Here is an 11,623-nt window from a genome sequence, read left to right on the forward strand (position 1 = left end):
TTTGGATTTTCTTCCACTCGTCCACAAAACACAGGAATGTCAGCCATGCTTGGAAGATAGAAAAGAGAGTGGCAAGATGAGGCTTATCTATGGACAAACAATAGAAAGAGGAGGCTTGAACTGAAAATCGGGTGAAGATATATCCACAAAGCATACATAGGTAGGGTAGGGTGTGACTAGTGTATTGTGAAATACTACATGGGAAGAATCTTCAGCATAGAATAGCACATAGACAATCTTAAAAGGATCAACCCTCATGATATCACATCCTCTTTACAAATGAGGGTTAGAGACGTGGTGCTGTATGAGGTTGTTCATCAAGGCAAACAAGAATGCCATGACAAATGTCAACAGTTGGAGAGCTTGCACATCACCTTCAGCTTCTTCCACCTTCCTAATGATCTTCCGAAGTCGGTGAACTCGTATCAAGTATGCCCAACACTGAGTTTCATGATGACCACAACCTTTGCATTCCTTACAAATGATCACCCTCCTTCATGGCTTGCGGCTTTGTTGGGGTGGTGCTTTCACTCGCGTCATGCCTGATTGAAGTACAAGCTTCACGTGCCAAGAAATCAGCAACTAGATTTCAAGCTCGAGGGATATGCTGAATTTTTACCTCTTCAAATTGGTTGCAAAGTTCCAATGCTTATTGATGTCGTGGAACCAAGCCTTTGCTCCGCACCTTCCACCTTCCACTAACTTGTTCGCACACTAGTTGAGAATCTCCTTGCACTTCAAGTTGCTTGGTGTGATGTTCTTGTGCCTTTTGTAGCCCAAAAATGAGCGCCGAGTACTCAGCTTGATTGCAAGTACTTGCAGGTGTAGACTTGCTGTAACAATACTCCTCACCACCCGGTGAAGTGAGCTTCACACCCACACCAGCAGCCTTGGTCGAAGGTTTGTAAGCTCCATCAAATTGAAGGATCCAAGATGTCATCACACCAAGACTAAAATTCAGACATCCCAAGTTTCTCGGTAGTCCAAGATAGGTAGAAGGAGAGGGTGAGGAAAATTCAACACTTGAGCCAAACGTTCAGCACCAAATAAACTTGCAATCCTTTGTTGATAGTTTATCTTTAGACCAAAAAGAATTACAACTTGAAGCTCGAAATGAGGCACAAAAGGTTGATTAGGTACAAATGGATTCCTTGGTCGAAACATTACCAACCATAGCCGAGGCCTAGAAACCTTTGTAGTGAGATTGAGAATAAACCATTTAGGACGAGCTTATCCACAGGAATTAACAAGCAAATGCACCAAATCTCCCCCCAAGATTGGGGAGCATCCCACCCTTCGATGAAGGACACCATTTGAATTACCTCTAAAGCAGCAAGTAGTTCGATCACCGCACAATGAGTAGAAGTAAAATCAAAGTTCTCCCAGCGTATCAGTAGTTCTTCACCATGAATCATCCACGGTGTATCATTCCACCCGTCATCTCGTTGAACAATGCACTGGATAATTAGCCATTGAAGGTCGGCATGAAGATCAAGGAAGAGATATCGTGCATTGGTAGCCGTAAGGGGTGGAGGACCAGGCACCAAATCCTTAAACGCGTCGAGAAGTGACATAAATATCCACCCTCCTCGTGTGGCGTACATCCATGAAGTGAGCTTGGAGAAGTTCTGAATCGGCAATCTAGCTGGATATGTGAATAGATCACATGAAATTAAGTACTTTTGCTTTTTACAGCAAGAGAAAACTCCCCACGGTTAGAGAGTTATAGTTCCCAAGATTTCAATATATAAACAAAAATCATTACATCTTCACCACTTCTAACTTGTTGGCCCAATGATAAGTCTCCCTTTTGTGAAGGGGGAGGTCTTGGGTTCAAATCCTACTCTTTAATAAAAAGAGAGGAGATGAGAGGAGAAGGAGAAGAGAAAGAGAAGAGAGAGGGGGGGGGCGGGATCTGCTGTTACAGTTTTGCAGAAACTCAAAAAACTGTCCGCGACCAGAAGACATAGCAGCCCAAAAAACTATCACGCGGGTGAACACAGTAGACGCGCGGAGCGAGAAAACTGTTCACGGCCATAAGATGCAGCAGCCCAAAAAACTGTCGCACGGGTGAATGCAGTAGATGCGCTGAGCGAGAAAACTGTCCGCAACCAAAAGACGCACCAGCCTAGAAAGCTGTCGCGTGGGTGAACATAGTAGACGCGCGAATCGAATGTGCATGCAGTAGCTTAGAAGGAGCACAGATGGTACAGTTTTACAGATGTGACTGGTACGAGCAGAAGATTCGCCACTAGCCGTGGAGATTTCGATCCCAGCAGCCACACCATTCTATTAGCCAGAAATGAAATCAAGACCAGAGGCTAGAGGCTAAGCATGGCGACGCTCAAGAGCCATAGGGGAAGGGAGATCGTGAGGGCAAACATTAGACTATGACACAAGGGGAAAGGGAGTGGGGGAAGAGAAGCATGTACATGATAGGAGGAGGAATGTAAAGATGGAGACATCAAGGAAAGAGGACCATACTTTACTTGAAAGAAAGGATGAGAGGGAAATATCAAAGTACTAGCTAGGTGGCTTTACATGAATGAGCGTGTCCCATCAAGGAATCGCCCCCCTCCTTTTATAGCCAAAAGAGGGGGTCTCTCCCAATTAATGTATGCTCCCACATGCATGGTGTGTGTGGAAAAGTCTCCCATGTGGGCTAGGCGGTTACGCACTCTCAATTGTGTGCGACAACCCTATGCCTCAATTTTCCACATAAATCAAGCCCCATATCTCAAGTCTATGATACTCCCTTGGTCTCTTCCCAATTTTATAATATGTTCAAACCTCTAGGAGGACAAGTGGAGGGTTGGCACAAGGAATCTTGCCACCTCATCCTACTTTCCCCATTATTTAACTTGCTCTCTTGGACCTTCTATACCTCCCCCACATGGGCCTATCCCATATGGAGGGAATAACTCAATATAATATCCATCTCCGCCTATTTTATATTACTTCTCCCATGGACTTTGAGCCATATCTCACTAAATGCAGCCTAGGTGCAAGATAGGACAGTATCTTGTCACTATTGGCTTTGAGATTTCCAAGGCAGATTTCTCACTCTATGACAAAAACAGAGAAAGGGATTATGCTGCTTGTCATTTATGTTGATGATTTGATCATCACAAGTGATAGTGATGAAGATATCCTTCATGTGAAAATGCTATTGAGGCAGAAGTTTGAGATGAAGGATTTGGGAGAGCTGCGTTATTTCTTGGGCATTGAGGTGATTAGATCACCAAGTGGGATACAGCTCTTGCAGAGGCAGTATGGATTGGACATGCTGTCCAAATATGGGATGACAGGCTGTAAGCCTATTTCAGTTCCTTTGGAGCAGAATGTGAAGCTGAGCGCAGATGCAGGTGAGCTTCTAGAAAACCCTACTATGTACAGACGCATAGTAGGAAGTTTGATTTACATGACTATTACCAGGCGAGATTTGAGCTATGCTGTTGGGTTGGTAAGTCAGTTTATGCAGGCTCCAAGGAAACCGCATTTGGATGCAGCTAGACGCATACTCAGGTATGTGAAGTCCACATTGCAGTATGGACTATTTTATGAGGCTGGGGTTCAGATACAGTTGCATGGATACACTAATGCTGATTGGGCTGGTAGTATTTCTGATAGACGATCTACCAGTGGATATGTGTTCTCTTTTGGGAGTGCTGCAGGAGTGCTGCAGTCACTTGGAGCAGCAAGAAACAGCCTACAGTTGCCTTGTCGAGCACAGAGGCTGAGTACAGGGGTGCAGCAATGGCTGCATGTGAGGTAGCTTGGTTGCATAAGCTACTCTATGATATGCATCAGTCTACAGATGGGCCAGTCGTCATTTATTGTGACAACATGAGCAGCATACACTTGGCAAAGAACCCAGTCTTTCATGCTAGAACAAAGCACATTGAGGTGCATTATCACTATGTGCGGGAGAAGGTTTGATCTAGTTTATGTCAGCACAGAGGATCAGGTAGCTGACATATTCATGAAAGCATTGGGCGCAGAGAAGCTGCGCAAGTTCAGAGACTTGCTTGGTGTGCAGGAATTGGGATTGAGCTCGAGGGGGAGTGTTGAGATATCGAGCTCCACTCGCGATATGCCAGGGTGACCGTTGTGTATTTATGTCACCGACTTGTTAGCTAGAGATGCGGTTGGTACACTGCCCACAAATAATAGCTGGATGACAGCTATCCTTATCTACTCTAGTTTGTGGCTCAGTTAGTAAGCCACCTTAGTTAGTTGAGTTTGGTTTGAGACCCACATATAGGGTTCTTCTATTTCTTTGTACTAGAGTTCTTTTGGCTTTCACAACTAAGAAGAGGAAAACTGTTTTCAGCCTCCACCTTGTGTGTATTCCCCCATTGTGCATGTGAGAAAGCCACAAGTGAGACTCCTTCCCTCTCTCCCACTATCTTCACATCCGGGAGTATGTCCCCGCACTCCATACCAGTTGCACTGATGAATGCAGGACTTCGCACATCTGTTCCAATGCCGATACCAACAACTATGTGGATACCACCACCTGGGCCAGTAGGCTTAAGGCTAGCCCTATGCCCTGTCATGCCCACAGTAATACCACCTCCGCTAGCTGCTCAAATAGTGTTAACTGATGAGGAAATACGTATCTTAGTGAATGCCTTAGGAAGGGGGGCCACACCACCTCCACCTACCACAGTGTTTCCCACAGGGATTGCGAATCCCTTGAGGAGCCGACCCATAGGCATCTCGCACGTGGAGCGGTTTGAATAGATTTGCAAAGCTTTTGGTGCTCTCAGAGACCTAGAGATGGCCAATGCATTTGGTCTCAGCCTACTGGATGGCAAAGTAGGCTAATGGTATAGGGGTGTCACCCCACAAGATAAGATCAAGTAGGAGACATTGAGAATGGCCTTTATTGTGGGGTTCACCCCTAGTGGCCATAAATGGAGCTTGATCAACTAATTGTATGATGTAAAGCAGAACAATAAGGAATATGTAAGGGATTACATTGCCAGGATCAAGCACCTCAATGCTCGATGTGAACCATACAAGTGGATGAGCGACAAATGACTATTGAGCTTCTTTCTTATTTGATTGGCAAACCCAAAGTTGCATGACCACCTCATGGTGATGAATCCTACCTCCTTTGATTTATGCAGCAAGGTGGCCATCCGCTTATGTGACAACATGATGGACAAGGTGAATTTAAATAAAGCCCTGGACCCCTAAGAGATAGCTCCATCGGTTGGGAGTGTAGAAACAATCAAGAAGGAGACTAATGAGCCCAAGGGCTTGGATATGAGTGAGTTGGCCTCCAATCTGTTAGATCAACTAGGCTAGCAGTGGACAACAAGAACCTCCAAGGAGGCACCGAGCAACCCCCACTTGGACCACCCCCATGAACACAACAGCAAGAGACCTAAACACAATTGATCGAAGACCCCCACTCCAATGTTACACCTGCCAGGGTCCCCATAGAGCAAGCAAACACCCCTACCGAGGTACTTCAAACCCTCTGGTGTCCTATTTCAAATGCCAAGGCCCACACTTGTTGAAGGATGGTCCATACAAGGAGATCACACCCCCACTGCTCCAACCATGACCAACCCCACACCTTGTGTGCGGGTGTGGAACTGAGCATCTGTTCCAAGACTGTCCCATGAGGAGACCATCCACCCCAATCCTCCCGCCAAAGAGTACCCTCCTTAATCTACTTAACATTCAGCAGGCCATGTGGCCGTAGTGACCCTACAAGTCATCACGGATGCAAGTCAAGGCATTAGGCAAAGCAATGAGGAAGCTCACAAGGAAGGGTAAAGGATCCCCATTTCCCAACCTCGAGATTCCCCCAAATCCCCTAACTCAGTCCAAGAGGTAATTTGAGTAGGTGACGGCTCCAACCAAGTGCTCATCCAAAACGGTTCTGATGAGGAGATAGTTACTCTTGCCACCTCCTCTGCTTCTGAACAAGCTTCCACCTAGGGTGACCTTGAAGTGCCTTTGAGCCCAGAGGTAAAAAATCCAGTGTGGGCTCAAGGCCTAGCACCCTCGCCCTCCTATAAAGAGACCTATCCTGACCCGCCGGTCCTAGAAAAGCACGTGCTTGTAGAAGGACTAGGATGGACGAAAGAAGGGAGTCTAATTATATTATTCTTGTCTTCAATCACTTTATTTCATAGATTTAAACCGATTCAAAATCTATCATCTCATGTGTCTCTCACATTTATGGTCTTTTATTTTTTACTTCACTCAATGGACAACTCACCTCTCTAAATTTATTAAATCGGTTTTACTTTTTTGGAAGTCTAACTTATTATATACAATAAATATCTTATGATGAGAATCTAATAATTATATCATTCTTGTGTTCCATCACTATTTTATAGATTTTAATGTACTGAAAATCTATCATCTCACATGTCTCGCATTACGGTCTTGCATCAGCAAGTCTAACTTATATTATATTAAAAAAATATCTCATGATGAGATTCTAATAATTATATCATTCTTGTGTTCCATCATTTTATTTTATAGATTTCAATGTACTGATCACTGTCTTACATGTCTCACATGTCTCGCATTACAGTCTTGCATCCCATCATTTTATTTTATAGATTTCAATGTACTCATTGTCTTACATGTCTCACATTTCTTGCATTACGGTCTTGCATCTATTACTTCAAATAATCTTGTCATCTCAGCCTCTACCAATTCTTTATTCTAAATCTTTCATCTCACATTATGAGTCTGCAGTTCTATAAATCCCTTAGTAGTCGTTCGTCTTCTATATCTCGCCCGCAGCAAACACTTCTTCCACTTTGCTCTTCTTACCTTACTCCTCTCCTCAAGCTTGCTCCTTCCATCTTGCCCGCAGCCTTACCTCCTCTCCTCAAGCATACTCCTTTCATCTTGCCTTGCCTCCTCTAGTTACCTTTCTCACACAAGTGAAGTTTAAGTCACAAGTTGAGAAGGAGCGAATGAGTGCATGGGTTGAGATGGGATTAGAGGACGTATGGGACGATTAGTGGGCTTGGTGTGTGGGGTGGTTAAAAAGAGAGTGTAAAGGGGGGCGGTAAATGAAAGAATAATTCATAGTTGGGGAAGTATACATGCGTGCATGTGTGCATGCGCACGCATGGGTGTGTGCATGCCTGCATGCATGCGTGCATGTGTGTGTGTGTGTGTATGTGTGTGTGTGTGTGTGTGTGTGTGTGTGTGTGTGTGTGTGTGTGTGTGTGTGTGTGTGTGTGCGCGTGCGCGTGCGTGTAAAGAAATAAGTGTTTGTGTGTGTGAGGTACATCTACTAATAAAATTTGTGTGTGTGTGTGTGTGTGTGTGTGTGTGTGTAAAGAAATAAGTGTTTGTGTGTGTGAGGTACATCTACTAATCAAATTTGTGTGTGTGTGTGTGTGTGTGTAAAGAAATAAGTGTTTGTGTGTGTGAGGTACATCTACTAATCAAATTTGTGTGTGTGTGTGTGTGTGTGTGTGTGTGTGTGTGTGTGTGTGTGTGACACACACACACACACACAAATTTGAGTACATGATTTGACTTTAGGACTCATCTTGTTCCAGAGACATCCTATGGTAATTACAATACTGAAGGGTGACTCTTGCACTTGGGTAAGATTCCAAGACTTCAAGACTCACATTGCACATGGTTGAGTACTTCCTTCAAAGGACATATATTTCACCCTTTTTCCAAGAAAGACTAGTTTGGGTGGCCGGTTTTTGAAGCTACCTTGGCAATGCAAGCTTGAAGCTTGAGGTTTTAGGCTCGAAAAAGGGAAGCCCCCCATATAGTCATCGAGGCTATAACTACCCACTGCATTATTCAGTCATTCGCTGCTATAACGTCTCCTTTGTTGGTCACCGCTTAATTCACTTGTTGCATTATTCAATCATTCTATAATATTTTCTTGCAGTATATTGCTAATGCATCGAAACCATAGTTGAATTCTTTCCAAGACTTCCCCTTTGTAGTGTTAAAGATGGAGAAAAACCTTATGAAAGTAGTCATCAATGAAGGTCAAGAAATAGCGGACACCTCCTTGTGTGATTTTGTCATGTCACAGATGCCCAAGTGAACTAGCTCAAGGGGTTGTGAGGCTTGTCAAATAGACTAAGAGAGTGGGGTGCATTGTTGCTTTAGGGTTCACACATCAACTACTTCTTTAAGGGTCCGAAAGATACAAAGATTTGATTTTGGCTGGGCACACAAAGATTTGATTTTTACTGGGCACACAAAATTTTGATTCTGGCTGGGCATCCAAATGGAGTAGGTGATGCATGCACATGATGTAAGAAAACAATACAACGTCTATGCTCAACAGATAACAGGATCTTGTACGCAAGAGAGAAAATAGATGGTATGGAGAATCAAAAAATTTTATTACTGTAAAACTGATACAATAGATGGTGCTGCCCTCCCAGCCGTGCGCTCCTGTGAAAGAAGCTTCGATGGTGTGCTGGAAACAGTAGAAGACGGAAGGAATCAGGGTTGCTGTAGCTAGTGATGAAATGGGCTTCACGGGCTTGCTCTTATATAGCCACCACAAGTAGTCGGTTAGAGCCAATTGGGTGACTGACCCAATCTGCCCAAAACGGCCAACTGGGGGTTGGTCCCGAAATAGGCCACCGACCACACGATCGAACCGGTGTGCAAAATAGAGCAACTAACCTATGGTTTTCCGTTTGGCCCAGAGCCATCTGGGATCATCTGAGGCTCCAAACGAGCCCCGCAACCTGAGAGTGGGCTGCCCCGAGAAATGCTCCCTGTACCCTTAGTGAAGTCAGTCATGGGATGCCTTCCCGCACTTGCACGTAGCCTAGTTGGCAGTGTGCCAACTCTATCTGAAGCCATCCAGCCATCCGGCCACACATGGCCCCCAAACCATGACCTACTAGATAACCGAGCTACTCAAATGCCTTCTCCTCATATGGGGGGCTTACAAGTAGAGTTAGCTGGTTCCCGTGTAGTTACATGAGAGTGGAGCATTGATATCTAACACCCCCCCCTCAATGTCCACCTGCAAGTGAACTTACTTTCTCGGTCCAATGCCAAGTCGATGAAGATGCCTCTCCAGCAAGTCTCTTCCAAGAGCCTTCGTGAAGATGTCCGCAACATTCTCTGTAGTCAGACAGTACACCAAGTCCACCTCTCCATCCATGATGAGCTCGCGTACAAAGTGATATTGAATCTTAATGTGTTTTGTGCAAGCGTGGAACATAGGGTTCTTTGCAATCGCCATGCAACTATGATTGTCACATGATAACTGCGTAGGCTTGTTCTGCACTACACCCATGTCCCCTAAAATCCTCCTCAACCACACTGCCTTGCAAGAAGCAAAGCATGCTGATTTTGTACTCAGCCTCGGTAGAAGAAAGAGCAACTGTAGGTTGCTTCTTGCTGACCCATGACACAGTTCCAGATCCAAGTGAGAATTAATAACCTATCACTGATCTCCTACTACCCACGTCTCCTGCCCAATCCGAGTCACAAAATCCGGTCAAGATGTTGCCCTTGGTATAGGTGATGCCATAATCAAGTGTGCCTTTGATGTATTTCAGCACCCGCATTCTTGCCCTCCAATGGTTCTCCTGGGGCTTACTGGAAAACCTACTCAGTACACCAGTTGCAAAGCTGATATCCGGCCGCATGTTGCACAAGTAAATCAAGCTACCCACAAGCCTTCTGTACTTCGCTTCGTCCACCAGTGGTGATGAATCCTCGTTTGAGAGCTTCACTTCAACCTCCATAGGGGTACCAACTATCTTGCACTCAGCCATGTCAAATGCCTTTAGTATCTCTTCATCATACTTTAGCTATGAAATGAAGATCTGTTTTGGCTCTTGCCAAACTTCAATCCCCAAACAGAAATGCATCAATCTGAGGTCTGTCATTTCAAACTCTCTTCCTAGCAAATGCTTTGTCTATGAGATCTTCTCTTCATGGTTCCCTATTATGACAAGGTCGTCCACATACAAGACCATGATCATACACCTGCCTCCTTCTCTGAAGATATACAAATTTGCATCAGATGGGCTCCTCCTGAACTCATTTTGCAGAAAGTAGGCATCAATTCACTACTACCATGCTTGTGGGGCATGTTTCAGCCCGTAAAGTGCCTTCTTCAGTTTATAGACTTTACCTTCTGAATCGGGGATCTCAAAACCTGGTGGTTGTTCCACGTATACCTCCTCCTTGAGATCTCCATTCAAAAAGGCAAATTTTACATCCATCTGAAACACGGGCCAACTTCCCTAGGCAGCTAAAGCCAAAACACAATGAATTATGGTTAGTCGAGCTGTGGGAGAAAAAGTATCCTGATAATCAAAACCATGTACCTATGCGAATTCTTTTGCCACGAGCTGAGCCTTGTACTTATCCAACATGCCGTCGGACTTGTATTTGATCTTGTACACCCAGTTGGTGCTGATTACCTTGCGTTTTGGTGGTCGATCCACAAGGTCCCAAGTGTTATTCTTCATTATGGAGCCATACTCCGACTGCATAGCCTCCATCCACCTATCATCACCCTGTGCCTCTTCAAGACACTTGGGTTCTTCAGTATGGATCACCTCTATCATCAATGCATAGTTGACCAACTGTTCTTGCACCCTTCTTTGCTCCTCTAATCTCTTGGACCGGCGGTGTTCGGATGGTTCCTCCTCAATGGCTAGAGGTTCTCTACCATCCAAAAGCTGCTTTACCCACTTCAGGAATGGCCATTGCCGTTGTGGTTCTGTAGGCTCTTCTTCCTCTTCTTTATCTTGAATCCTCCCAAGCACCGTTGGGGAGTTCGCTCTGCTATTGGTGGTTGTACTGGATGGATATCCTGGTCCTGGTTGTCTGGGAAGGAAGCATCCTCCTCCAATTGATGTAACTGTTCTGAGAAGACCACATCACAACTTACAATTACCTTCTTGGTAACATGGTTATAGAGACGATAAGCCTTCGCCTCTTCAAAGTAGCCCAAGAAGATACATTTTTGGCTCTTCGGTTCTGTTAGCATCAGGGACATGCACAAAATAGTCACATCCAAAAACTCTGAAATGTGCAGGTGAAGGCTTCTTACCAAAAAAGGCCTGCAGTGGAGTCATCCCCGTTCACAACCTTCGTGTAGCTACGATTCAGAATGTAAACTGCAGTGTTACATGCTTCAGCCCAGAAAGTCTTTGGCAAATCTTTCCCTTTCATCATACTCCTGCCCATTTCATAGATGACATGTATCTTGCACTCTGCTACTCCATTTTGTTGTGATGTATGTGGCAGGGGTTTCTGCCTCTTAATCCCATGACTTTTGCAATAACTCTCAAATTCAGTTGATGTGAACTCTCCACCTCTATCTGATCTCAACTTCTTCACCTTCCTCCCCGATTCTTTCTTGACCATTACATGCCATTCCTTGAACTTACTAAAAGCCTCGTCTTTAGTCTTTAGGAAGTATATCCATATCCCTCTACTGTAGTCGTCGATCAGCATCATGAAGTAGTAGGAACCACCCAAAGCTTCCATCTCCATCTTTCCGCAGAGGTCCGTGTGAATGAGCTCTAGAGGAGCCTTTGCCCTACTGGCCTCTTTAGGAAAGGGATGCCGATGCTGCTTACCCTTCATGCAAGCTTCACATACATCGGGCAGATCTGCA

This window comes from Dipteris shenzhenensis, chromosome 19, assembly GCF_047967505.1.
Source record: "Dipteris shenzhenensis isolate YYH24624 ecotype China chromosome 19, Dip_SZ_1.0, whole genome shotgun sequence".
NCBI lineage: Eukaryota > Viridiplantae > Streptophyta > Polypodiopsida > Gleicheniales > Dipteridaceae > Dipteris > Dipteris shenzhenensis.